This window comes from Monodon monoceros, unplaced genomic scaffold, assembly GCF_005190385.1.
Source record: "Monodon monoceros isolate NGI ecotype Baffin Bay Population unplaced genomic scaffold, NGI_Narwhal_1 Super_Scaffold_5, whole genome shotgun sequence".
Classification (NCBI taxonomy): domain Eukaryota; kingdom Metazoa; phylum Chordata; class Mammalia; order Artiodactyla; family Monodontidae; genus Monodon; species Monodon monoceros.
The window spans coordinates 98,395,473-98,423,347 of record NW_021703782.1 but is presented as its reverse complement, the minus strand read 5'-3'; the positions used below and the strand labels follow the sequence as shown (position 1 = coordinate 98,423,347).

The window sequence follows — 27,875 nt, the reverse complement described above, 5'->3', positions numbered from 1 at the left end:
TTTCCACTGTTTGGCTGTTTCATAATCCAGGTTAATGCACCAAGCAGAAAACGTTCTGGTTGCTCGTCATATGTTAGAACTTTTCATTGTTGTAGGCAGAAAAAAATAAAAAGAGAGAAAAAGAAGATTGGATTGGATTAGTTGTTGGTAAACCTAGGTGTATTGGTTATTCATTCATTCACTCAACAGCCATTTGCTGAGGGCATGTTCTGTGTCAGATGATATCCTAGGTTCTGGGTTTTAATTTTGAAACTGTCATGAGGCTTAGGCCACTTTTTGAACCTTCATTCCCTTGACAATGAGATAATACACAATCTGATTTCATCATACACTGGATTGAGAATTACATAATATTTTTATTACTAAATTTTCTAAGCTAAATATTATTGGGCCAATTTTACATGTGTAAAATGTGTAAGGTTCAGCAGTATTTAAGAATCTCTCTGATAAAGTATTCTGGGATTCTGAAGCAAACCTGAGAAAGATGTACAAAAAATATTATCTCCACATTGAAGACGAAGATACAGCTTCTAAGAGGTTGCTAAGAGTGACACAGTTAGTGGTGAAAGTGAATATCCTGAGTGTTACCCAGTGCTTTTTGGGTGAAAGTTTTAAAAATTATTTAAAATTTAAAATGACTTATGTGTGTGTTTTCCTAGGAGAGAACTAATGGCCAGGTGTGATTAGGGTGAAATAGGTTGGTGATGTGGACATTTGTTGGAGCATTTATCTCTTCTCCATATTTCACCCCAGTTTTCTTCGGAGGAGCCACCTTTTTCCCTTAATCCCTCTGGTTGAGGTGATTCCCTGAATTTGGAGCGCAAGAGGACCATGAGGGAGAGTCAGCAATGGGAATACAACCCTATCACAGCCAATTGGACACAATCTTAGGGCTTTGATTGGGATTTGGGGGGAGCAGTTAACATTTGTCTGCCAGCTATGTGTGGAGAAAGTCTGTCTGAGCACTTGGCCAACCCAGAGAAAGAACTGAGAGAGGCAGGATGAATCCTGATGACATGGAGCCAAACCCAAAGCTAGTTCTACATCTGTTTTTTTCAGTTACATGATCCAACAAATTTCTTTTCTTTTTCTTTCTTTTTTTTTTTTTTTTTTGCTTCAGCTGGTTTCATATGAGTCTCTTGTCATTTATAAGCAAGAGAGTGCTAATTGATACAGCAACTTTGATTAACTACTCCCGTTCAAAGCCTGTCTGAAGTTGTTGTAACCCCCTGGAGTGTGTAGTGACCCTGCAAGATGATTAACGTGGAAAAGTACATGGCTTGGTTGTATCATGGTCTGATTATTTAACAGTGTTATTATCAGCAAGATCTAATACAGGCAGAAGTCCTAGCAGAGAACAATGACTAAATTCATTAACCATGGCTTTGTTTACCCTCTCATTGTTTAATCAAACAGACACTAATTTGTTTCTTGGGATACCTGTCCCTAGAAAAGCCTGCAGTGTGCACCTATCAATGACAGAGAATTTGATATCTACAACTATGTCTGGATTTAATAAATACTGTATTTCACACCAGGATCAGCAGGGATCCAGGCTCCATAAGCAATTTTCTGTGTGGATATTTGTAATAAAACACAGAGGATGAGAAAAGTTATGCAGTGTTTGACCTTCAGAGTAGAAAGTTAAAGATATCCTTAATTCACAATTAGATAATTCTTTTTATTTGATCTTGCCATCAGACAGGCATGCTTTTTTCTCAGATATCTACAGAGGAACTTCATCCATCTCAGGGAGAGAACATGCAGGGCTGACACTTAGGTTTCATCTCCAGTGACAAATCTAATTGATCGGTAGTTTCTGCCTAGAGGGCTGTGCTAAGAAGAGTTTGGGGCTATTGTGGGAGAGGGTTCCATAATCAGCAGTGGTTGTCCCAGGCAAGAGGTAGACAAGAGGTAACACCAAGGAGACACTGAGACATATGGAAAATCTAGAATATCTGGTGGTTTGAAACAAAATAGAGATGAGCCAGCTAAGCTCAAGCTAACTGCAATAGAATTCAATTATAAACAGTGGCAAAAGGATATTTTTGTCATAAAATAACAAGTTAACCATACCTTCTCAAAAGCAGTAACCCTGAGCCTAGAGAGAAAATGTGTTTATATGCCAGTTTAATATCACTATGGACTCAAGTAGATGAGGCTTGCAGTCTTGTGTCACAGTTTGCAAAAGTGCAACCCAACCTAGCCAAGCATAAAAGAGAACATCAACTAAGAACTGACCTACAGGGCTGGGTTTCAAGCCAAACTTCAGCCCTTCCTACCTGTGTGTTCTTAAGCAAATCATTCTACCTCTCTGATCCTCAGTTTCTTCATTCATGATAGTGGAGACAACATGTGACTCATGGCTTTTTTGGGAAGTTTTTAAAATTAACTGTTAAAATTAAATAGTATTTGTGAAGCTCTTAGCAAACTTTCTGGCACATTATAAGCATGAAACAAGTGGCAAAAAATAACAGCAGTGCTAGTGATATCATTTTGTCTAACCCCATCAGTGATGGTGGCGTGGTTTGAATTTGTCAGCATGGGATACTCATGGTGTAGAAGTAGCGTATACAATTGGGGTATAGGGAAGGTTTCACCATTCAAAAAATAAACATACAAACAAAAGCTCTCTGCCTTGTGTCATCCACTTTGTTTTAATGACATCTAATTAGAGGTGGTAGGAAATCATGGTTAAGTGCATTGAACTGTGAGCTCAACTGTATGATTTTAATTTCAGTTTGATGCTAATTCTTTTCTCATTGGGGATGACAATCATAGCATCTACCGAGTGAGATTTTTGAGAAGATTAAAGATTACATGAGTTAGTATGTGGAAAGTAGTTGGAGACATGTCTGACCCAAAGTAAGTGTTCAATAAATGCTGTAATCAATAATTATATAATTCCTATTCAGAGGTGTAACACCTCTAAGCATGCCTCCAATTGACTGAGGCTTACTGCATGTCAGGCTTCATGCTAAATGCTTATCTCATTTAATCATTACAGGGACCCTATTGGGATAAATGTTACTTCCTAAGGAGACTATAGGTTCCCAAAGGCAATGGTGTAGTCACTGCTATAGACTCAATGTCTGACTCAGAAAAGGTGCTCAATAAATAAGTTCTGGATAAATTATTGGATCCCCATTTGCCAAAAGAGGACACTGAAACTTGGAGGGGTTAATGTTAAGTGTATAATGTTCCTGATAAGGCTTACTGTGTGTCTTCCTGGGATGTGGTGGTACCAGGTTTAGCCCCAAATCTGTTTGACTCCAAAGTCTGTTTCTCATATCCACTGTGCTCACTGACTTGAAAATAATTAGTGTTTATTCACACCTCAGGAGAAAAATGATGTCACCCAAATGGAAGACCATCTTACTGGGAGCAAGCTGTGGGACAAATGTGAGCTCATCTTTCCCATCCCCCACCCCCAATAACCAAGTTTATCTAGATGGTATTAACTTCAAAACTGTACATCAACAGGGCAAGGCTTTGTACCGAAAATAAATCACTGGATGGAATAGATTTCCAAGCTGAGTGAGAGGGATTTCTCATTCTTTAGCCTTGGAGGTATTTATGAATGGACATGAGGTAGGCTATCAGGGAATGAGGTGTAGTGTAGGAATCCCCAGACATTTAACGCAAACAGGTATTGCCATCTGATCATGCAAGGTCAGAGCTGAACAGAAGACTGGAGAGATGGTTTGATCCAACCACCTAATTAATAGACTATATTAATTTTCCATTGCTGTGCACCAAATTCCCACAAATTTAGTGTCTTAAGAAACACATATTTTTATTGCCTTACAGTTTCTGTAGGTCAGAATTCCAGGCATGGGGTGACTTGATTCTTCCCTCAGGGTCTCAGCAGATTGAAACCAAGGGATCAGCTGAGGCTGTGATTGTCATGTGGAACTTAGTGTCCTCTTCTGAGCTCAGAGGTATAGGCAGAACCCATTTCCCTGTGGTACTAAGGTTCCTGTTTTCCTGCTAGCTGTCAATCAGGGACTACTTTTAGCTCCTAGAGACCACCCTTGTTTTTTGCTGTATAATATAACGTAATCACAGGAGTGCTAGTGCATCATATGCACGGGTTATATTCCCTCTTAAAGGACAGGGGATTATACAAGGGCAAGGGTCACTGGGGGTCAACAGTAGAATTCTGCCTACCAAATAAGCTGAGAACACATGGGCCAGAGGACAAATAGACTTGATTTGTCTGGGGAACAGAGCTTAACTAGTGACAGAACTGGATTAATGGCCATTCACTTGGCTCCAAGTTCATCTCTCTACTTCTGCTCTCTGTAAATCAAATGCTTCAAAGTTGTGTATCTAAAAGTTAATCATCCTGATTTATAATGCTATATTATTCAGGATACATTTAGTAGCAAGTGGCAAAACCCAAATGAAACTGGCTTAAATAGAAAGGAAAGTTATTGGCTCATAGGATGAAATATCTGTCTGTGACTTAAGGCACCTCTGGATCTATTTTGTGGGTAAGCGTTCCTCCATGTTGCCCTCAGTCTCAGTCAGGCCTCCTCATTGCGGTGACAAAGGTAATCGCCAGAACTCCAGGCTTCGATTCTGCCAGCTAAGTAGCTCCACTATTATTATTTTGGTTTTAGGAGTACTTTTTAATAATGGTTGCAGTAAATGTTCTGGGGCTGACTCTGTACCAATCTGTGTCAATACTCATCTCTCATCCAATCACAGTGACCATTGGGATAGAACACCCTGATTGGCCAGCCTTGGTTATATGCCCTAGAGCTGGGGGGTAGAATCAGCACCTGAAGGACCAAAAGAACTGAGAAATTTAGAAGGCTGGTTTCCCAAAGGAAAATAAAGATCCTTTAGCTGAAGAGGAAAATGGATGCCAGCCAGTCAAATGCTACCAATAGCCTATGTAGGGCTCCCCCTAGTGGAATGTGGCAGAGAGTGAGAGCTGGGGTAGGGTAGGCCTATTAGAGGGGTGTGAGAACAGAGGAGAGAAGGAATAGATTGTTCTATCATTAAACCACCAAAAACATATTTAACAGAAAAATAGAGAACCGTCTTGATGAGTTTGAATACCTGGGTTCAAGTTGTGGGTCCATTATTATAAAGTATTATCTTTATGCAAGTCATACTAAATCCTTGAGCCTACTCTCTTTTCTGTAAAGTGGGGCTACCTGCTGTGCCTACCTCATCTTTCAGTCACTGCCAAAAATAAGGTTTCAAAAAAACAAAGCAAAACAAGGGAGAGACTACCTGCGATTTCAAAAAGGCTTACATGTGCTGAATTATTAATTCAAGTAGAATATTGAAATTTGCAATAATGTTATCCCTTGAGCCTGAGCCAGCAGGATAGTATGTTCCTGAATACCTTTCTAAAACCCTTTTTAGAAGTCATATTCCACCAGGGTAATGGCCTGGGCAAGCTCAGACCTAAGGCAGCTGAAACTTTGGCAACACGAAAGAAACAGGGAGGAGAGAGAGTGAAAGCTGAGCATGTTTAGCAGAACAAATCTGCATGTGCTCATGTCCAAAGACATCCACTCTCGTGGCTGGGGGAGTCAGTTGGTAGACCGGGAAGGGTGCATATCCTGGTCAAGGTGTTCGTAGGTGATGACATGGCTCCAGAATTTCAGTGTGTTTGCTAAAAGAACGCAGCCATAGCTGAAGATACCGAGAGCATGATTCACATATGTAAATAAGCTTCATAAAAGGCAGAAAGTGAAGAGTATCAATAGACTTAAAGATTGAAGGGCTTAGGAAGAACTCCTGTTTATTCAATAAATATATAGGACTCCTCCCATGCAAAGGGCTAGGTAGTGTGGTGACTATGAGCTTGGCTTCTGTAGCAAGGTGACTGGGTTTGAATCCTGGTTCTGGGTAGGTGACACTGGGCAATTTGTTTAACCTCCTCCGTTTTCCTCATCATAAAATGGGAGTTATGGTTATAATAACAGTACTGATGTCACAGGACTGTATGAAGGATTAAATGAAATATTATTTGTGAAGCACAGAGAATAGTTCCTAGGACATAGGGCATGGTTAATACATATCCACCATACTTGTATGTACCAAGATCTCATCACAAAGGTATCTTTTGTGCCTTTGAGTTTTAGTTCTAGCTCAAGAAATATACATTAAACAATAATATCACCAATAATTGTTTAATTACAATGATGATACATGTTATGAAGGAGACATTAAGGGTTGTGAGGGAATTGATATCAGGAGACCTATCTTGGTCTGGAGGTCAGAGAAGTGACATTTACCCTGATACCTACAGTGTGAGCAGGACTTGGCTAGTAATGGAAGGTGGCTTCTGACAGAGGGAACAGCTAGCACAAGGACCTAGGGGCATAAAGGAACTTTGTGAATCTAGTAATTGGAAGGGGGTCAGTGTGGTTGTAGTGGAGGAGGAGACGTGATATTAGGGAGGAAGATCATGTGCATCCTTGCACGCTTCATGTTCAAGTATTTTATCCAAACTGAAGTCATGCAGTATATGACGTGTGAACTAAATATTTAAGGAGAGGTCAGATTTGGTTATGCAGGAGTGAAGGGTTGCTGGGAGAAAAAGACATGGCAGTGGAGGGGCCAGTCTGATTAAGGGCACGGAGAGAGGGACACTGGGAACCGGGAGCCAGTGAGCATTAATTTTTGCTAACAGAGAAGGTACAGAGGTGATAATTAGATATAAATAAGATAGTAAAGAACACAGAGGCCAGATGATGGAGGGCACTGAATTCTGCGCAGAAAGGTTCTGATTTTGATATTTTGGTATATAAGTAACATCCTCCAGGTTCTGGATGAGTAGAATGGTGGATAAGAGTTGTGTTTTGACCATATTGTCCCAGGAGGTTTGGGAAAAAGTAAGGATGGAGAGGGAAGTGGGGGGGGGTGGGGGGAGAGAGAGAGAGAGAGAGAGAGAGAGAGAGAGAGAGAGAAAGGAGAGGGAGAGGGAGAATGAGAATGAATTTTAATTTTATTCAATTAGGAGATGCTCATAAAAACCTAGATGGAAGGCTTGAATGTTGCTCATACAAAGTAATCACTCAGTAAATATTAGTTCTTATTAATTCAACTGCTTTTAAAACAAAATAAAAATAACTCGATAGGTGCCAAATGTTATACCTCATATAGAGGCAAATTTTTCCTCCTCTTAGCTCTTGTAGCATCTCCTGTAGATCTTGCGCATGCCACTAATTTCTATGGTGCATTGTGATTGTTTAGGGATAAGTTTGACTTAGCAATGGACTTCAGACTCCTGGAAGACAGAGACCAGGGAAGATATTTATTTCTGAATCCTTCACATCACCTCACATTCAGTAGGCACTTAACAAAGGTGGACTTTTCCTGCCTTTGTTCAGTCTATTCTGAACCCAAAGCACCCCAGATTAAGGGATTTTAACTCCTTTGAGATTTGATGGAGTAGTAAAGTTAAACTTTTGATGCAGTAGCAGGTGGCTCAGAGTCCACAAATAGGGCCAAAACTTATCTTTATTTAAGAAGAGGAAAGTAAAACTTCCAGTTCAACCCTGAACATTTATCTATATTTCTTGTTTATTTCTAGAAAAAAAAAAGGCTGTTTACCTTTTGTTTTGTTTTCTCTGTTGGCTTTCCTTTTACAATTTTTTAACCTCAAATCTAAATGAAGCAATCTATAAAATCTAAGGTCAGGCTGAAGACGGTAAAAGTCATCTACTCTATATGTCCTGAATCTGGGGTCCAGGTGTAGACCTCCGTGAATGAGACTGGCAAAGAGGGATTCAATGAAATTCCATGCAAAATGTTGTGGCCATTTTAAAAACATATTTTTCACAAGAGAGAGGGTCCATAGAAATTGTGAGGTTCTCAAAGGAGTCCATGACTCTAAAAATATAATCCAGTGCTTATCAAACCATCACATTTTGAAGACTAAAAAGGAACCATCCCATTGTCTCACTAAATGTCCTTGGAAAAAGGTCCCATTCTAATATCACCCAAGATCTATAGACAGGAAGTTCTTTCCTAAGTCTATCCTAATCCTTTGGCACCTCCCTCCCCATGCAATCCCTTGGTAAATTCAGTGGAAATAGCAAACAGCTGCTCACCAACACCCACCCCAAAGAAAGAACAAGACATTTCTCACATATCTCAAGCTGCCTTAAATGTTCTTTCTTTGGCAAAGAAGAAAAAAAAAAGAAATATATTTTTGGCCTCTAAACCTTTTCCCACCCGTGTGCATTTCTGCAGAAATGTTATCCATATGGTTCCGATTGCTTCCTCCATAAGTCATTAGGAATGCTTTGCACTGAGAACTTTTCTGATGACCAAAGAGTCTTTGGAGACTTTAAAAATGGCCCTTTTAGCCTTTCTTCATAGAAACAAGGAAGCTAAACAGAGTCAAATGCAAATGAACTAAGACCTGGAAAGGTTGAAGTTTTATTCAAAATTCAGAAACCATGAGACTTAAATATATCCATGCAAAGCCTACACCTCCTCCTCCAGGGACAAGAGCTGATAAATACTCCACTGGAACAGAGGATGCCATGGTCTCAGCCATTTAAGTTGATATTTAGGGTTGGATGCAGTGACCCCATTAAATCCTAAGCTCTTTCAATCACCCTGAAGCTTTCCCATTATTCCCAGGGGACACAGTAAAGATTTTAGAGTTAGATTTGGGTGTGGAATTCTTGACTCCATCACCTACTAGCTGTACCTTGGCATGCTATTACCTATCTCATACCTCATAGCATTTTTAAAATTATAAAAGATAATATAGGGAAGCCCCAAATGAAATGCCTGATGCAGAGTAAAAGTTCAAAAATTCTCTCTCTCCTGTTTCTCTTTTTCTCTGTTTAGTAAATAATTGGTACTTGGAAGGGTTCCGTGTTTCCTGGGGGAAATACTGACTGTGTGAGGTGTAGGAGAAGAAGACAGGAAAATGTTCCATAGTGTTAAGTCCCCTCTTTCTAAGTCATCTGGACCACAGCCATCTTGGGAGACTGATTAAGAGAGAAAAGCTAAGAGGAATCAGTCTGTACCTTGGTCCTCCTCTGAAGCTGCCTAACTAGATGTTTCAGACTGATTTCAGAACTTAATTCCCAGCAGGCCTGCTGTAGCCTAAAATCACTCAAGGAGGGATATTTGAGCTGGGAGATGATGGAGAAGCAGAGAGAAAGAGAGGGAAAAAATAAAGGAAGAGATGGAGTAGAAAGAGACAGAGAAGAAAAAAAAAAAAGGCAGAAGAGAGGAAAGAAGAAAGGAAGGGGGCTTCCCTGGTGGCGCAGTGGTTGAGAGTCCGCCTGCCGATGCAGGGGACACGGGCTCGTGCCCCGGTCCGGGAAGATCCCACATGCCGCGGAGCGGCTGGGCCCGTGAGCCATGGCCGCTGAGCCTGCGCGTCCGGAGCCTGTGCTCCGCAATGGGAGAGGCCGCAACAGTGAGAGGCCCGCGTACCGCAAAAAAAAAAAAAAAAAAAAAAAAAAGGAAATAGCAGAGGAGATAGCGACCTGGGGCTGCATACTGAGATGGATGGGAGAAGCAGTGTGTGTGGTGAGTGTATTTTTTTGTGGTTGGAATCAAAGGCAGAAATGTCTCAGGAATCATGGGCCAGGATCTGAACCTGAGCGGGAAGACGAGGGAAGGAGAAAATTGTCCAAGCAAAAAGGGAGGTGTTTCTAGCAGGCAGAGAGAGAAAAACCCTCCTTGGTCAGTGGCTGGAGAGCTGTCCGTGGTGCTGACTGCCCGTCATTTGCAGCAGACAGTAGGAGAGAGGAACTTTGAACTGGCTACTGCGTCTCTCTTCCCCGCCTCCTCTCCTCAGTCCTGCGCTTCTCAGACCCAGCCTCGTTCTCTTTTCATCTCTTGTCCCTTTCCTCCTTGCCAATTAAATATGTTTTTCCTCAAGTTCTCAATTCCTCACTCAAGAATTTCTTTTCCATTCGAGCGCGGTTTTGTCTGGGGAGGTGCCCGTGTGGGTCCGTTTCAAGGCTCCTCTTCCTCTAATTAATTCACTAGCCCCTAGATCCTTTTAGGTCTAAGTATCACATCTCTCTCCTATCACCCTTCGGGTAATAATAACATTAGTAACAATAGCAACTGTAATTAAAGATAACATGCTTTGAGCACTGAGTAGGTGCCGGGGAGTATTCCAAATGATCCTACATACATTAACTCATTTAAATATTACGCCAACCATGTTAGATAGGTAGTTATATTATCCTGTTATACAGATGAGGAATTAGAGCTTAAGAGGTAAGTGAATTGACCAAGATCACATACCTACAGGATTCTTACTCATCTAGGGCCTGCACTTTTACTGAATCTGGGTTTCTTTAAATTTCTCATCACTTTTTCCTCATTGCTCCCTGCCCCTTCATCTGGTACCTTCGCCAATGCCTACACTTGCCTAAGCTTCCAGAGACTAGGAACCCTCATTGCTGATTTGGTTTAAATTAAAAAAGGAAGCAAAGTAAGCAGAAATACAGAATATGCGCTGTGTGAGAATTCAGAATGTGTTCTGGCCTTCTTTTCTGCTTTAGGCAGAGGCCCCGTGCCAGCAACCCCAGCCTGCATTTCAGGCTAAATTGGGAGTCTTTGGTTCTCTGTATTAATGCCTTAGCCCCCGTACCCTCGCCCCTTTCCTGCCTCTGGTGGTATCGAGAGAACTTTGTGTCCCCTCAGCGTCTCACTCCTACATCCTACCCACGCAGAGAGAAGCACTTGCTTAATTCTGGGAGGTTACGTGGGCTCATGCCTACACATACAGAGAAACAAACAGTCTGAAGTACTCATAGAGAGCCACGCAGATACAAACGGACCCACACGGGCACCTCCCCAGACAAAACCGCACTCGAATAATTACGCACAGACCCACAAGCACCCGCATACCTAGAAACAGATACCCGCGACGCACACAGCTACAGAAACGCTTAAGAGCATCACGATGCGGGGATCTGCGCATACCCACCACACACAGTCCCTTTGGGTGCTCAGACTCGGAGAGACGCCACCCTGTCCCCAGACCCACGAGATTCCCCAGTGGCTCAGCCTCAGCCCACCCAGGCCGCCCCTCCCTCCGAGGAGGCCTCCCTTCTCTCGTCCTCTCTCTTCTCCTCCTCCTCCGCCTAAAGATGTACAAAACACTCCTCAGAATAAACCCCGGCTCCTGGCTCCTCCCTGCCCGCCCCTAGGCAGCCGCTCCCCCATTCATCTTCGCCGGTCGCCGGGTAAGTCCCTCCCCCCGCGTAGCCCGGCCTCTGCTGCTCCCCGCCCGGAGACCGCGGCGCACTTGGACTTCCCTCTCCATTCGCTAGTCGCCTCGCTCCCGGGCCCCAGGGCTGCGAACTGAGCTGGCGCGGAGGGGGGGGGGGAGGAGGAAAGCGCAGGCGAGAGAGGGCGAGAGCGAGGGAGCCAGAGCCGGAGAGCCGGGAGACAGAGGCAGCAGGGACCGCCTTCCGGAGCCGGGATTCATGCCTGTCCTCGGGACCAGCGAAGGGGACTTTACGGCTGAGTATGAGCCAGGCTGCTAGGAGCCAGGTACCCCTACGCCTGCAGTCCCCGCGCCGTTCCCGGTATGCGAGCTGGACGCAGGGCTCTCCCAACTTCCCTCCGAGCCGAATAAAAAGCGTCCGCGCGCAGCTTTCCGCCAAAGACGGACGTTGACTCCAGGTAAGGCGGCGCCGGGCGCCGGGCAGGCAGCCCTGCTGCCCTTGGGAGACCGCCCGGGACCGCATTCGGGGCGCTCCCGCCCGACCGGCCCCTCCCCCTCCCGGCCCCCTTCCGCGCTTCCCTCGGCCACCCCGACGCCTGCAAGTCCTCTCAGCTTTCCTGGGCGGGGGGGGGGGGGGTGTCTCTGTATTCTGGGGCGCAGAGGGTTAAATGCGGGTCTTAGGAAGTGGCCTGTGTGCTCCCCGCGCGCTCCCGACGTGTGTACCATGGTGAGAACTTGATATGGTGCTAGTGTGTATTTGCGTGTGCGGCGTCGTTTGCGTTCGATGCGTGTGTTTGTGATGTGTGTGTGTGTGTGTGTGTATGTATGTATAGGGGAGGGGGTGAAAAGAGGTCCTCTAACCTACTTAAGGCACGATGTGTGTGTGTGCATGCTTGTACGTGTATGTTTGTCTGCGCTCGTGTGTCTTTTTAATTAGGTCTCTCCAGCGTACAGGGAATGGGATCCTTACTATAGGATCACGTAGCCATCGGGAAACCCGCTGTGGATTCCCCTTGGGGCTCTGGGCTTGGAATTTGGGGAGGATTCCGGGGATCGGGATGGTACCTTATTTAGCCCAATATTGGTACCTTTGAAGGAAGATTTCTCCAAAGGATGGAGATCTGCTACACTTGGACTCACCGTTTAATGCGAAAGAGAAATGGCCAAACCCTGAGGCAATGAGAGGCTGTCACTTTAAATTCCACACTGGGCAGATTCCAGGATTCTGATGGGAATTTGGAGTCACTGGGAGAAGTCGCAGGTGGGCTCATCTGGGGCAAGTCTGGGATAGCGTCTACCCTGCCTCTCTGTTTGTAATCACAACAGCATTACAGCACCTCCTGCTTCTGTGCTCTGGGGGAGGATCTGGGCAAGTCTGTATGGATCCCCCTCCAGGGGAAGGAGAAAGGGTCCTCAGGGACTTGCTCATCCATCATAGCTACATAGAATCGCAGAGGAAATTTCATCTGGGGGCAGCTCTGAGAAATATGGTAGGAGATGGATGGGGCACTTCCCTAAGACAGATCCCTCTTTCTCTTCCCCATTGGGGAGACCCAAGGGAATCTTTTCCTGTACTATGCCTCCTCGTGGCTCCACTGGGCTTAGGAGGATCCTGGGAGAAGGCAGAGAGGCAGTGTGTGTGTGTGTGTGTGTGTGTGTGTGTGTGTGTGCGCGCGTGCGTGCGCTTCAATACTGAAGGAGACCTACAATTTGGGAACTGGTTGTGGGTGGAGAACTCATGGCGGAGTGTGGCGGTAATTGACTTAAACTGCTGTTGATCTGCACCTCACATCTCTTGCTTGGCTCCAACATACTGCCAAGGGCACACAGGGCTGGTGGGAAGAATCTCAGTAAGGAAGACAGTTCGGGCCAAGCCCCCCTTTCCTCTTTCCTCCACCTTCTAGGAGGCTGTCTAGGTAAGTCCTTTGGTCTCCCGGGCTAGGTCCTGCTAGGCTTGGACTCTGGGGCCAGCCATTGATTTGATTCCCGGATGTGTCTTAAAGGCTTGCCCTACTCAGCAAAAATGCTGAGTTTTACTGCTGTTAGCATGGCTTCCAGACTCGGCAGCTGTTACTTTCCCGAGGTAAGAGGCAGCCGTTCTGCTGTTAGGCAGTGAGGCGCTGGAGGACAAGGGCTGAGATGCTGGGACCACAGCCTCTTGTCTACCTAGGCAGGAAGGGGCCAGTGGAAAGGTCTTCTAGGGGAAAAAAGTAGAAATATACTTGTCTTAAAAACCTATATGTATATATTTATATTTATCTTCTGGGGAGAGATAAAAGCAAACGTGTTTGTGGGAACCTGCCCTGGCGGGTGGGTGACTGTGCTACCTGCAGGCACTTGCAGACACACCGTTCTCTGGCCAGAGGCTGACACCTCTGGCTGAAGCTTCACGCGGCCACAAGGAATCTGCTTTGGGAAACTCATGTCAGAGCAGAGGTCCCCACTTCACTTTAGGTGGGGTGTGTGAAGGCAAAGGAGGAGACCCCATGTTAGGAACTGCTCTCATTTTCTCTCTTTTTTAATACATAGACAATAGAAGCTGGACGGAATATGGAAGAGCAGAAGGGCAGGAGTCTGTAGCCAGAGAGGCCATGAGAAGTCCCCAACATTCTCTAGCGAGTTGGCGGGATGCCCAGGGCTAGAACCTATGATGCCTGACAGCCAGATCAATGTCTTTTCCTCTTGGCCACACTGCCCAGGGACTATATATTGCTCTCCACCCGTACCCTGCCACCATGTTCCCATCCAAGATAATCGATTATCTTCCCTCATCAAACTTCTCATTTCAGAGATGCATTTCAAAGCTGTTCCATCTGGAAACATGACCTGGAGAGAAAGGGTCCAATGCTTTAATCACACTCCCGGTTAGACAGACAGAAACAGATAGACATACACATGCACAGAACATACATTCTTTCTCTAATGCCTTCAGAGAATGACACACAGCCAGGGACCTAATGCTGCCCATGCCTAGTAGACAGAAGCCAGCAGAGCATCTGGACTGTACCTGAGCTCTTTATTAAGAAATGCTTTGCTTTCCCCAGAGCCAAGTGTCCACCCATCTAGCAATGCAAATACTTCAGGCAAATTCATTTCTTTACATCAATGAGTCTCGTACCCCTATAGAATCATACACATTGCCGTCACGGGAGCATGCACAAGCACACATACGTACATGGCACTCACATGGGCACACGCAGATTTAGAAATCTTTTCTACTTGGTATACTTCCCAGAAGAGAATTGCAACCTCTGCACCAAATTGCTTTCCCCTGTATAAAACCATCACCCACACAAAGACTGGGACTCATAGTCCCATGGAACGGGAGGTATAAAGCCCTGTGAAAGATGGGCTCTTAGGAAGTTTAGAATCATGTGCAAGCAAAAATGTGATCCCGGACTCCTAGCTGCTCTTTTTGGGGTGCAGGTGAGCATGGAGAAAAAACACATGGGTATTTCAGGCCCATCCGCAACAGAGCCTTTCCACACAGGCTTTTCCGGGGCTGGATGGCACTTTAGCTCCCAGAAGGGGGAGCTGTGACTCCATTTCAATCAAGAAGAAACAGATCAGAGATTCCAAATCAGCTGTTGAGCCCCTGTTGAGTTTAGACAGCCCAGCTCAGACTGCAATGAATATATTTGAAATTGTACAGGTGGGGACCTTAAAAACACTCTCCCCTGGTCAGTCCAAATAAGACATCTCCTTCTTAGTGCTTACAAGAGTCTATGCTTTTGACCAAAAAGTCCTCTGTTTCTCTGGAAAGGTCTTTGCCCAAGGGACCTTCAGTTGTGGGAAGAGAAAATTTCTGATTTGAATCCTCTAGCTTATCCCCTCCTGATTCCTTAGATGAAATCACCAGTACCTATCACCTGACCAGGCCACTAGGGTTAGCCATATCCTACTCATCTTCTCTACCTGCGTCCGCCCTGCTAAAATCGAAAGATTAACGAACTGGCCACTGAACTCCCAGTAATCATATTAAAGACAAGATGGGGGTCATGTGAAGAGGACGAATCTTCAAATGTCATTCTCCAAATAATTCCCCTCATTGTTTTCCATTCTAACCCCTTCTGCAAGGAGTACCTCTGTCTTTCTCTCCTTCATTTCACAATGTCAGCCTCATATTTTTAATATCCTACCTGTATTTCAGCATCCAGCTCAAATGACCCTTCCAAGAAGTCTTCCCCAAATCTTATTTTGTAATTAATCTCTTTCTACCCTGTTCTTTCATATAATTTTGTCTGAAACTCTGTTTTAGCTTGCGTCTCTCTTTGCCCTGTTTCATACCTCTGTGGGCCTGTGTCTCACTTGCCCTCTTCAATATGGTCTAAGATCTTAGGAGCATCTTTTTATCCCCAGGGACTGACACAGGGTAGTTGCTCTAGAAATGTTTGCTGTTACATTCGAAGCCCAGTTTGATCAACAGCTGTAATTTCTCTCTCTCTTTCCCTCTTTCTCTTTCTGATAATTGTTTCATACTCACTCAAAGCAATTCAATCATGGCTTCAAAATTATACCACCTGTGCCAATAATGTAGGGATACCGATGATGATACAGACAAGTCAACTCCTCTCCTACTTGGAAGTGAGAGTTTCCCTGCTGTGTTCCTGGGTCTTTAGTTTTGTTCTCATTTAATCTTCCTTCTCACCCAGTGAGGCAGACACAGCCCCTTTTAGTGAAGAGGAAAGTGAAATGCAGGATGTATAGGTCCCTTGCCCAAGAGGAGAGTGAAACTCAGTATGGCTAGGTCCCTTCACATAACCAACAGAGCTAGAATTTGAACCTAAGTCCTCCTTGCTTCAGCATCTCTGCCTTTCCCAGTGTACCTCTGAGTTAATGGTAACTGTTGTGGGTGGCCAAGAGGATTGGGTTGTTCAGTAGTTGCTAGGAACAGTTGGGGGGCATATTATTAACTCTTTGAAATTGATGTTTCATGACATTCATCAAAGAATCTCAGTGTTTTAAGGTTGCACTATAACCAAACCTTTCTCCTTATTCAAGAACCAAGAGTCCTTTTTGTAATATCCATAACACATGGCCACGCAGTCTCATTTTTAGTACTTTTAGCAACAGTGAACTCTTTGCCACACAAAGCAGCCTGTGTTGTCTAGGGAGAGCTTTGCTGGAATGTTTTCTCACCTTGACACTAAGTCTGCCTTCCATCCATTAGTCTCTAAAATCATATAACACAAGTATAATTCTCTTCCAGTCTTATAACCACAGATATTCTCTTTCAGACTAGATGGGCCTATTTTCACAGCCCTTTCTCCTGTAGCATCCATTCAGGCCCCTCACCAAACTGTACGTTGTCCTGTGGGCATCGTCTAGCTTATCTTACTTATGGGGTGAGAGCCACGAAAGGGAGAGGTGAAGTTGAGTGAGGATTAAACGGGACGTTCATTCATTTATTGATTCAGCAAATATTTATTGGCTGCCTACTATTTTTCAAGCATTGCTATAGACCAGTTCTGTCAAACAGAACTTTCTGTGATGCTGGATATGCTCCCCGTGCTGTCCAGTATGGTAGCCACAAAGCACATGTGACTGCTGGGCACCTGAAACATGGCTAGTGTTACTTTGGGTTTTTTATCTTATTTAATTTTTATTCATTTTATTTTAATTTAAGTAGCTGTATGTGGATAGTGGCTACTTACTGAACAGCACAGATCTAGACATCAGAACTGTAGCATGAACGTGGTCCTGTTCTCATGGAGCTCATAATCTAGTGGGGAGAGATTGCTGATAAATGAGTAAAGACATAGGCAAACAAAACAATTGCATGTAATAGTAAATGTCATGCAAATGAAAATTGGGGGTAATAGGCTAGAAAGAAATGTAGGTCACAGAACTTTAGATAAGGTCGTCAGGAAAAGAATTCTCGGAGGGAGTGATATTAGAACTGAGATTTAAATGAAAAGGAACCAACCTTGTGATTATGTGGGGAAAGAATATCATATCAGAGGCAGAGAGAAGAACAGTGATGACGTCACTAGGCAGGGTCAAGCTTAGGAAATCTAAGGGACAGTGTGACTGAAGCTTTTGCATGAGAAAGGGAATGTCATAAGATGAAAATAAGGTAGGGAGGGCTTCCCTGGTGGCGCAGTGGTTGAGAATCTGCCTGCTAATGCAGGGGACACGGGTTCGAGCCCTGATCTGGGAGGATCCCACATGCCGCAGAGCAACTAGGCCCGTGAGCCACAACTACTGAGCCTGCGCGTCTGGAGCCTGTGCTCTGCAACAAGAGAGGCCGCCGAAGTGAGAGGCCCGCGCACCGCGATGAAGAGTGGCCCCTGCTTGCCACAACTAGAGAAAGCCCTTGCACAGAAACGAAGACGCAACACAGCAAAAATTAATTAATTAATTAATAAACTCCTACCCCCAACATCTTCTTTAAAAAAGAAAATAAGGTAGGGAGAGGCCAGATCACAAAGGTCTTGTACAAGGTGAAGGATGCGAAGTCTAGACATCTCCCCTTTGCAATCTCCCTGTCTAGGAAGTAGGTAGTCTGAGGACTGAGCTGAGGAGAGTTTGGAGATTGACAGAAGCTCATCATTACGTGTTCTCTCTGGGTTTTCTTCGTGTCCATTTTTAATCAGTCATTTCAGTGAATTCCTCTACTCTTAATTTCTAGTCCTGCTCTGAGTGCTACACACTCTGGAAATACCCAAATCTAAAGGGTGGGGGAGGACCTGGAGAGGGGGGAATGGCTAGAAAAGGAGAAGAGGAATGAATACCTGGGGAGAAGTAATTGAAATGAAGTCTGATGAAAAAGGAGGAAAGCTGGAATCAGTTTGGATCAGCAAATATTCATTGCGTCTCTTGTCTGGGAAAGGCCTTAAACAAAATGGCTTGGGGGTATGGCGATGAATCGTGCCAAGGACTAGAGGAGGTCTGCAAATCCATAAATAATTAGCATTCATGGAGACTGATCATTGCCATTTCAGAAGTTCTGTGAGAGTTTGGGGAAGGGTAAGATTAAAAGAAGACACAGAGATGGTGATGGTATTGGAAGGAGGTGGATGGCTATGATTATAAAGTGTTGGAGATCAGAGATGACATCTGTTCGTGTTATATCTTCATTAATTCCAAGTGTACGAAGAGCACAGAGACTCAGGGCACCTGATTTTAGTCCTGGCTCCTACCACCGTATATGTGGACCACCTTGAGAACATATCTGCCCTTCTCTGGACTTGCCTTCTCCCAATTAAGAAGGACCACACGGTGGCCTGCCTTACCGAAGGGATTTGCCCAGCTCTGCGGAAATGGTGCATGACGAAATTCTTGTAAAAGCAGAGAGAGACTCACACGCGGTAGCCACACTTCATCATAAGGTTTAGATGTCTTCTCAAAAAAGCAAATCAAAAAGAAGTCATACCTCAGGGCACAGATTGTGACTCAACACAGTGTTGCTGAGTGGGATAGAGGTGGCTTTCTTGTAACTCTTAGTATCAAAGGGATTACGTGTTAGCAGGAAACTCACTGTCCTCCTGGAACATGGTAGCCTAGAAAGGCTGCCTAGAAATCTATAGACAGTCCTTGCTACTGAGGGGGTGGAGAAGACAATTAAGAAGATAAGGAGGCTGAGGAAATGTGAAATTAATTTTCTTTTTGCATATGAGGGTGAGGGGCATCTTTCTCAAAGGAACTGTCTTTTGGAGATTGCAGGTGGCCTTAAGGCAAATAGACTGAAAGAGACAGGGTGTGGGAAAGTTAAGAGTGGTAAATTACCAGGCCTGTCCGCTAACAGTTGTTGGACACACATAGGAAAGAAAGCCTGGGGTGGACACAAAATACATCATTCTGAACAAATCTTGTTCTCAGTTTGTGATTATCTCACAGGGTGCAGAGCTGCATGCAACAATGTCAGGGCCATCTTGGGAACAGCTAAGAGACTGTATTACCCCCAAGTGTGAGGAGGTAGATGCATAAGGCAATTAACAAAAGCAAGATGCCATGGTTTTTGTGTAAATTGCAAAGGTCAGAGCAGCAGGGTTCCAAGTAAATGGCCCATCTGAACAGCTAGAACCGTTTGTAAGGGTTAACCCAATACTGGCCCGGAGGGGTTTCTGAGGCATACTTTATCTAGCCTTTCAGAAGTCCTGCAAATGAACCAGTAGGAACCTCTATGAGAAAAAATGGATCCTGGTGGTATTTTGGAGCAGTTGAGTTACAGATTGATGACAAGCTGATTCAGGAGGAGGAAGGGCAGACATCTAGGATACGATTGCTTTTTAGAGGACCCACACTTCTAAGTGGTCAGTCCTTACGTAGGTGAATTTCTGGTGGGCTGTGGAATCCCTAGACACTCCAGAGACCCCCACCCCCACCCCAAGATCGATCTGGAAGACATTCCAAGAACTGTGATATCTACCTTAAGTAAGTATGTTTTGGTTTACATGGTAGTGGATAAGCTAAATTTCTCATGGAATTTGATGGGCTCTGGGTTTACAGGCACATCATAGGGGAAGGACCCACAAGAAGCCTTACCTGGCACTATAAAAACATCTGCACAAAGCACAGGAGCCATTAAAAAAAGAAAATCAGCACTTTGATATGTTTGGGAATGGAGGGAAAGATTGAAAAGTAGATTACCCAGCAGCAGGGGGTGGTAATATGGTTTTCCTACTGGGATCAGTTTTGGAGTCATGACTCTCTAAGGTGACGTGGTCCTCGTCAAGTGCCATTACCAGAGTTGGCCGAGGCAAGGGAGGGCTGAAAGGGGTCATAAAGAAATTTATTCTGAATGCATATCAGCAGGACAGCGTCATTCAAAGTCCAGTGAAACCTCACAAGTGATTCCTGAATATATTACTGTATCAGCCGCAGTTTTACCTGCCCTCTCCTCTCAATTCCTGACAGTGAGAATTATACATTTAGGCAGAGCATAGGATAGAACTTGAGGAGCTCTGGAAGGGTCTTCGCCCACAATATTTAGTGATGGCTGATCTATCACAATTAGAGAACCATTCTTGAAGTGGAGCAGTGGGTATGCCAAGAATGTCAGCAGTTCTTTGAGCTGTAATGGGTACTTGGCATAGATATCTTGTTGAATGTTCTCAACAAGCGCGTGCATAAGCAGTATCATCCCCCACGCTAGAGATGAGGAAACCAGGGCTTAGTGCAGTGATGCCCCTCGGTCAAGGCCACACGCTGAGTCAGTCATGTGTTGAGGATTTGTATTATTTCTGTCTCACTTGAAAGCCTAGTGGTTGAAAGCGTGGACTCCAGAGTTTGCATGGCAGCTGTGCCACTGACTAGCTCTGTGACCTTGGCCAGATCACCTAATGTTTCTCTGCCAGTTTCTTCATCTGTAAAATGAGGATAGCAGTAGTTACTCCTCATAGAGATATTGTGGGGTTTTAATGAGTTTATACGATAGGTACTTTGAATCATGCCTGGCAGATCATCACCATTATATAAACGTTAACTATTATAACTTTTTTTTTATTATTACTACACCCTGTTGCATTAGATGAAATGTCGCCCAGGCCCCAGGTATGTTCCCCAACTGGAAAGGTCCTGTAGGAAAGAGATTATTATCAGGCTCGAGGCACTACCTTGCAAATGAGCTTTCTCAATCTTTTCTTTCTTTTTGGAGGCACCTCGTGGTATGCAGAGCTTCCCTGGCCAGGGATTGAACCCGCGCCCCCTGCAGTGGAAGCACAGAACTCCAACCACTGGACCACCAGGGAAACCCCTCTCTCTCCATCGTTTTTACCAATCCTGTTCCCTTATATGGCAATGTGATACCAGCAGTTAGGCGAGAGATTAAGAGAGTGGGAAAAGGCCTTGAAAGATTCAAAATGATTGAGGCACATTTTTTAATTCTTTCTATTACCACGTGTCAGAAACCAGATATAGCCATACGATCATTGACCAATCAGGGTGGAAAAGTCATCTTCAATATGGTCCGGGTCAACTTTCTCATTTTTTTTACATATACACTTTTTCCTCTTTAGGATCCAACTATATCTGAGTTGGTCACGGCACCCTAGTCCCCTGCAGCCCATGTCATTGTGCCTCTTGGTTTGGTGTCCTAATCTGTAAGACCTGGGTGTTCAGCAGGTACCTATGGGAGAGCAGCTGATTGACGGCCGGCCGCATGCCCTCGTGAGAACCATGTTTATCATCCTTCTCCTCACGACTCCCCTCTTCCTTGTCTTACCAAGTGCTTGTATATCTTAACATGTGTATCTTATTCAGCCTTCACAGTCACATTCTGAAGCTGGAATTCTTCTCCCCATTTTCCAGATGCGGACCGCATGCCTCAGAGGTGAAAGGATTTGCCCCAAGATAAAAAACGAGTGATAGCATCAGGTCTCAAACCCATATCATCAGACACTAAACATAACGTCTTTCTACTGAACTGCCCTCCATCCACACACACCCCTAAGGCATGGTCCAGCCCCTAGAAGCTTGGTGGCTTCCCCAAATCAAGATGGATTCTTGCTGTTTGGTCTCTGTTGTTTTAGGCCAGGTACGTTGTTGCAAATCTTCAAGCCTTCTGTCATTGTGTCCCTGCCCTCAATCCCAGTCTTGTATATGCCTAAATGAGGAAGGCATCTATCTTACGTGCTCCAGGAGATGTTATAAATGGTGTCACTGGAGGGAGACTCCTTAAATCTCCTTAATAACCTGCATTTTGCTTTCTCTCCTTCTTTATCTGTCAGCGTCGTGAATATCTTCCACTCTTCCAGTGCTTTCTGGCTGCCAACCTCATAGCCTCTTAAAAGAGTAATTTAGCTTCACAATGCCTCAGCAGGAAACCTTAGCTTAGCATGTTTATTTGCACCCTTAAGTTGTGGACGCCCCAGTGCTGCTGAGACAGGACCAGTGGCCATAGAATAAGCTACTTTCTGACTCTGGGCCCCAGCCAAGAGCCAAGATCTTACTTTTCTTGGGAATAGAATCACCAAAGCCACCTCTGGTAACAGTAGCACTTTTAAAAGAGGCTCAGGAAATAGCAGGGTGGAGGTGGCATGAATTGTGACAGCCTAATGTTGCAAGAGAAAAGATATATATGGACAGATAGAATATATATTATGTAAAATATATATAGAATACATATGTATATATATTCTCTCTATGTATATAGATATCTATATATACTCTCTCCACACACACACACACACACACACACACACACACTCACATGTGAGTGTATAAAGGAATACTGAATGTAGTTGAGAATAGGTAGGAAGGAGAAGAACAGTAGATATAGGGGGAAATGTCCAAGGCAGAGTTCTCTCTCTTAATGAAACCTGAGCCCAGATATGGTCATAAGATCATCTTTTGCCAGAATATGATCTGAATATGATGGGACTTCCAGCTAAAAATGGGATGGGGAACACACTTGCTTCATAAACCTATACAAAAACCCAAAATATTCAGGTTCCCTAGTAATCAAACAAATGAACATAGGAATGTGTTGCCACACAACATCATCAAGATGTGTGTGTGTGTTTTTTAATGCCAGCATCCAGTATTGGTAAGAATGAAGGGAAAAAGACACTCTCCTGGGGCATTGGCAGAAATCTTTATTGAATGCAACCTTTTATGAAATGTGACTTGCATTCTTTCATTTAAGAAACAGACATTGTTTATTGAACACTTGTTCTGTGTAAAACATTGTTCTAGGAGCTGTAAATGCAGCAGGGAGCAAAACTGACTAAGCCCCTGCCTGCTTGGAGTTGACCTTCTCATGAGGGAGAAGAGAAATAAATAAACAAGCAAACATATAGTATGTCAGGTGGAGAGGAGGGTCATAGAGGTAGCCTGGTGGGAGAGGGCGGGTTGTTTTGTATAGATGGGCAATGGACATCCTCAGTGAGATGTTGACATTGGGCAGAGGTCTGTCTGAAGTCATGGGAGAGCCATGAGGACATCCGGGGACGAGCATTCCAGCAAGAATAAAGTCTCTGAGGTCAGACTGTGCTTGGTGGATTGGAGGAACAGTGAGACCAGTGTGGCTGCAGTGAGGTGATCAAGAGGAAGGTGGGGAGAAGAAGAGATGCTCTAGAGCAGGGTCAGATCTCTTTCCAACTCTACCGCTCTCGTTGTCTCTGTCCCTATTTTTTAAAGGAAGATGAAAATCCTTCCATTTTAAGAAATTCCCCATTCCAAGAAGTAAATTAATTATTTGTATGAGAAGAAGGAATTCAGAGTGTTTGGGAGAAAAAAGAAACACCAAAACAAAGCATATCATGGAATATCTAGAGTCATTCGGAATGATAGTAGAGAAGCACATTTATATATTAGAAGGTGGGATGAAAATAGGGAACCTGTAATACGGGGCTAGCAACAGTACCTCCCTATTAGTTTAGCTGTGAATATCTGTGAATTCAGCTGAGAATGAATATCACGTGTATAAAGCGCCTAGCAGCATGCCTCGTATACAGTTAAGTGCTGAATCAGTGGCACTCATGATGACATTTATCAGTATGGATATATTTTTTGGTAACCTACTAAGTTAAAAAAAAAACCAAAAAAACCCCCCAAAACCCCATAAGGTACAGAATATTGTGTATAGCATGCTATTTTGAAAGGTGCACCTTAATATAATATTTGAGTGGTTAACTCTGGGCGATAGGCTATGAGTGAATTTCAGTCTCTCCTTTATACTTACCTGTATTGCCTAATATTTCTTTAATGAATGTGCATTACTTGGGTAATGAGCATTTTAAGCAGTAAGATGTGGTGGACCAGTGAACAGTTCTTGGTAGAAAAAAGCCCTGAAGAATTAGAGACACGTGCTTTAATGCAGAGTTTGCTAAATTTCTAAGTAATTTGTCCTAAATCAAATTTAAATGGACTCAGTTTTTTTTCCCTTTTTTTTCTTGACCTTGGCCTGAGCAATAATACTCATAAAAACCAAATATTTGATAAGTAAGTTATACTTTGCAACATACACTAAAATAGCTCTCATGCCCTTAAAAGACAAGCTGTACCACCTCTGAATCATCTGGAATCATTTCACATACTGGTAGTATTTTGTGTGCCATGATTTGGAAAACACAGATTTAGTGGGTGCCACCTGGGAATCAGTTTTGACTCTAAGAGTCACTTTTAGTTTTGGGTAAATCACATTCCTTCTCTGGACCTCAGTTTCCTCGCTTTTAAAATGAGGGCTTGAGATTCAGTAGGGGTCCTAAGAAACCCTTTGGAGGTGCACCGGGGGAGTAGGAGGGTTGAGCAAGTGAGATTGCCTCAGAGTACATCCTCACCTTGCCATCTACCTAGAGCAGATCTACTTTATCTTGGCTTTATTACTCTTGTATAAGAGTTGAGTAAAGGGTTCCAAGTCTTTTAAAGAATGACTTGAAAATCATTGGTTTAAACATTAAATGAGGGCTTCCCTGGTGGCGCAGTGGTTGAGATTCTGCCTGCCGATGCAGGGGACGCGGGTTCGTTCCCTGGTCCGGGAGGATCCCACATGCCGCGGAGCGGCTGGGCCCGTGAGCCATGGCCGCTGAGCCCGCGTGTCCGGAGCCTGTGCTCCACAACGGGAGAGGCTGCAACAGTGAGAGGCCCGCGTACCGCAAAAAAACAAAACAAAACAAAACATTAAATGGTCTTTAAAGGGGATTTACAAATGATAGATTTTGTCCTCAATTTTAAGTCATTGTCTTGAGCTCTTTGGGAAGCTATGTATGACTCTGACATATCCCCAAGGGCTGAGTGGGAAGAGGAGGCATATGTAAGACTGTGTCTTTGCCACCTTTGTAATCACAATGCACGACATATAATCGCCCTCAAAGATTAAATGAATTCAAGAAGGTATGAGCTATATATTCAAGGCAGCCTCGTATGAAAATGAAATATTTCCACAGGAAACCTCAGGAGTGAAAGCATGCTAATCCATGTTGCCCAGGAAAGGCTTAGGACAGGCAATGGCATTGGAGGGAAGGATCTGTCCTCGTGCAAGTGGAAAGGGGGCATTCCACGTAGAGGAAATGGTGGGCACGAAGACGTGACCGCAAGTTTGTGTCTGTTTTTCATCACAGAACCATAGAATGTTAGAGCTAGAAGGGACCTGAGGATGCATCATATCTGACCCTCCCTCTTTTTTTCAGATAAAGAAATTAAGGCTCTGATGGGGGAATGTTATGGCAAAGGCCACGATCTTTATTAGTGAGGTTGTTAAACCTCCCCCGACTCCTGATTCCCGGGCAACAGCTATTCTTCTGACTGAACATTTTCATGTCATTTCCCACGGTGCACGAGTTCCTCTAAAACTCTGAGAAAAAGGTGTTGTGTGGTCAAATAAATTTGGGAGCTGCTTCAGTGATTTACCCTCTCTTGGAAATCAAATTATATATAAGCATATTTCCTGACAAAGTCCTGTCATAGAGATTTTAAAATCTAATTCAATCTTTCTCAAAATTTGACTACATAGTTTCAACTTTCTATATTTTTCATTTAATTCATAATGTTCTATATAGCTTACTTGAGGAAACTCTGCACTAGACAAATCTATCTTCCATAGAAAAATAAGAATATTATGAGTACGGAAAAATTTTATATGAGCAATTCTGATGGTCCATATTATTTCAGAGATGATGGTCATATTAAGAAAATTATTATCAAAGAAGAGTAAGAAGGGAAGTTTCCCAGATTTAACGTAACTTTCACCTTCCTCCCTCCCTTCCTTCCTTCTGCCTTTACCATCCTACTTTCCTGCCCTTTTTCTCTCTGATCTCCAATGAATAGGACATTTTTTTGATCTGAAGCTCTGCTGGTCTGATAAGGAGACAGGTGTGCATCATGAGGTCATACAGAGTAGCTGGTGCTGAAATTGGAGCATCACAGCAGGTTAGGGAGAAGAGAGGAGGTCTGTCTGCATGAGCCATGAAGGACGGATAGATGGAGGAACGGCATTCCAAGTAGAGAGTGGGAGATGAAATAGTTCAGTCTGACTGGAGAGCGTGCTCAGGGGCAAAGCTAGAGACAATCTAAGGATGAAACATATAAAACCTTAGAACTCCTATTAAGTAATCTGTGTTTAGAACATTGTTGCTAACTCTTAAGAAGTGGATGGACTTGATCACATCTGGGATTGAGAAAGACAAAGACAGGGATACGGGGAGGGGGAGGGAGGAGTCCGGTGGCCCTGTAGCAGGTTATCGTAATTGTTCAGATGACTGATAGAAGATGTCCTTCTAGGCTAGGGCAGTGACAAGGGAGTGGATTGGAGAAACAGTGATGGTGGGACACAGGAGAGGGAGGGGTTAAGGATAACTTCCTCCGAGGCTGTGCCAGATCTAGGCCTGTGCTCTCTAAATAGTGCGTCCAGAAACAGCAGGGTCTCAATTGTCTCACCGTGGGCTGTGAAATTCTAAAAAAAAAAGTTCTCAAAACAAAATTGTTTAGTTCGCTTTAATTGAAAAATAAACACATGCCATGTACAGCACTCTCGGGAGGAGGAGGAAAAGCTAGAAAATGAAATGAACAGTTGGGTGTGGTAGGCCCTCAATTATTAGAAATGCTGAAATGAGAATTGGTGTTGGTTGAGGACATTAATTTGGGGTTAAATTCGGGAATGGGAAGTGTAAGCCTTTTCTCTAGGCATTGGTTTTCTTAATCTCTCATGAAGTTATTATTTTTATTATTATTAAGAACGTTAGAATGGAATAGAATCTGCAAAAATACTGAATCACTGTGCCATACACCTGAAACAAACACAATATTGTAAATCAGCTGTACTTCAATTTAAAAACAAAAGAACATTATAAAGCAGCTGTGGAATAAAGGAAGGAGTGCTGAACATAGGGTCACCCAGAGGGTTTGATCCTTTCTCTGTGGTGTTAATTATGTGACCTTTGGCGAGTTATTCAATTTCTTAGCCTCAGGCTGCTCATCTGTAAAATGGGGATACTAATCCCTACATTATTGTGTTCCTATGAGGATTGTATAATTAATACACATGGAATTTCTAACATACTGTTAAGAGATGATGGAGAAGGAGGGGGAAGGTGAAAGAGGAGAAGGAAAAGGTGGAGGAAGGTTAGAAGGAGGCAACGGGAAAGAAAGAGGAGGAAGAATATTGCAGTGAGTCCAGTGGACTCAGTCACACAGGATGGATCTGAGAGCCTTCTACATGCCGACGCTGGGGGATACCATGGCAGGAAACAGCTGAACCTTGCCTCTGTGGCACCTCTCTTTTATCAATCAGTATTCTCAATCTCTAGGCCATAGCATGGAGTCAAGGAGGAAGATTGGGTGAAGGGAGGTGGTTGGAAAGCCTCAAGATGTGTTTTAGGAGCCCTTATCTCAATTGGACATTCTTCTCTCTTTTCACAACCAGTCTGCCTTCCCCGATCAAGTACAGATGCTGTGACCCTGACGTAGGTTCCACTTGTGTCATGGGGAACACAGTCTGACCACCACTTTCACATCAAGGTGATGGTGGCTTGGAATTGTTAAGCTTTTTCTCTCTCTCTTTATTTTTTTTTTGGCTACGTTGGTTCTTTGTTTCTGCGGTGCGCGGGCTTCTCATTGCAGTGGCTTCTCTTGTTGCAGAGCATGGACTCTAGGCGTGCAGGCTTCAGTAGTTGTGGCTTGCGGGCTCTAGAGCACAGGCTCAGTAGTTGTGGTACATGGGCTTTGTTGCTCCGCAGCATGTGGGATCTTCCCGGACCAGGGCTCCAACCTGTGTCCCCTGCTTTGGCAGGCAGATTCTAAACCACTGAGC

At 44.0% G+C, this 27,875-nt stretch overlaps 1 protein-coding gene across 1 annotated transcript in view; it reads left to right on the top strand.

Annotated features, from left to right (window-relative positions):
- Positions 1-11,279: 11,279 nt before the first annotated feature.
- BRINP1 (BMP/retinoic acid inducible neural specific 1) overlaps positions 11,280-27,875 on the top strand; it is a 183,121-nt gene continuing 166,525 nt past the window's right edge. Inside the window, exon 1 of the mRNA XM_029203104.1 lies at positions 11,280-11,643. The gene's annotated coding sequence lies outside the window, so the exon portion shown is untranslated. The remainder of the gene's footprint in view (positions 11,644-27,875) is intronic.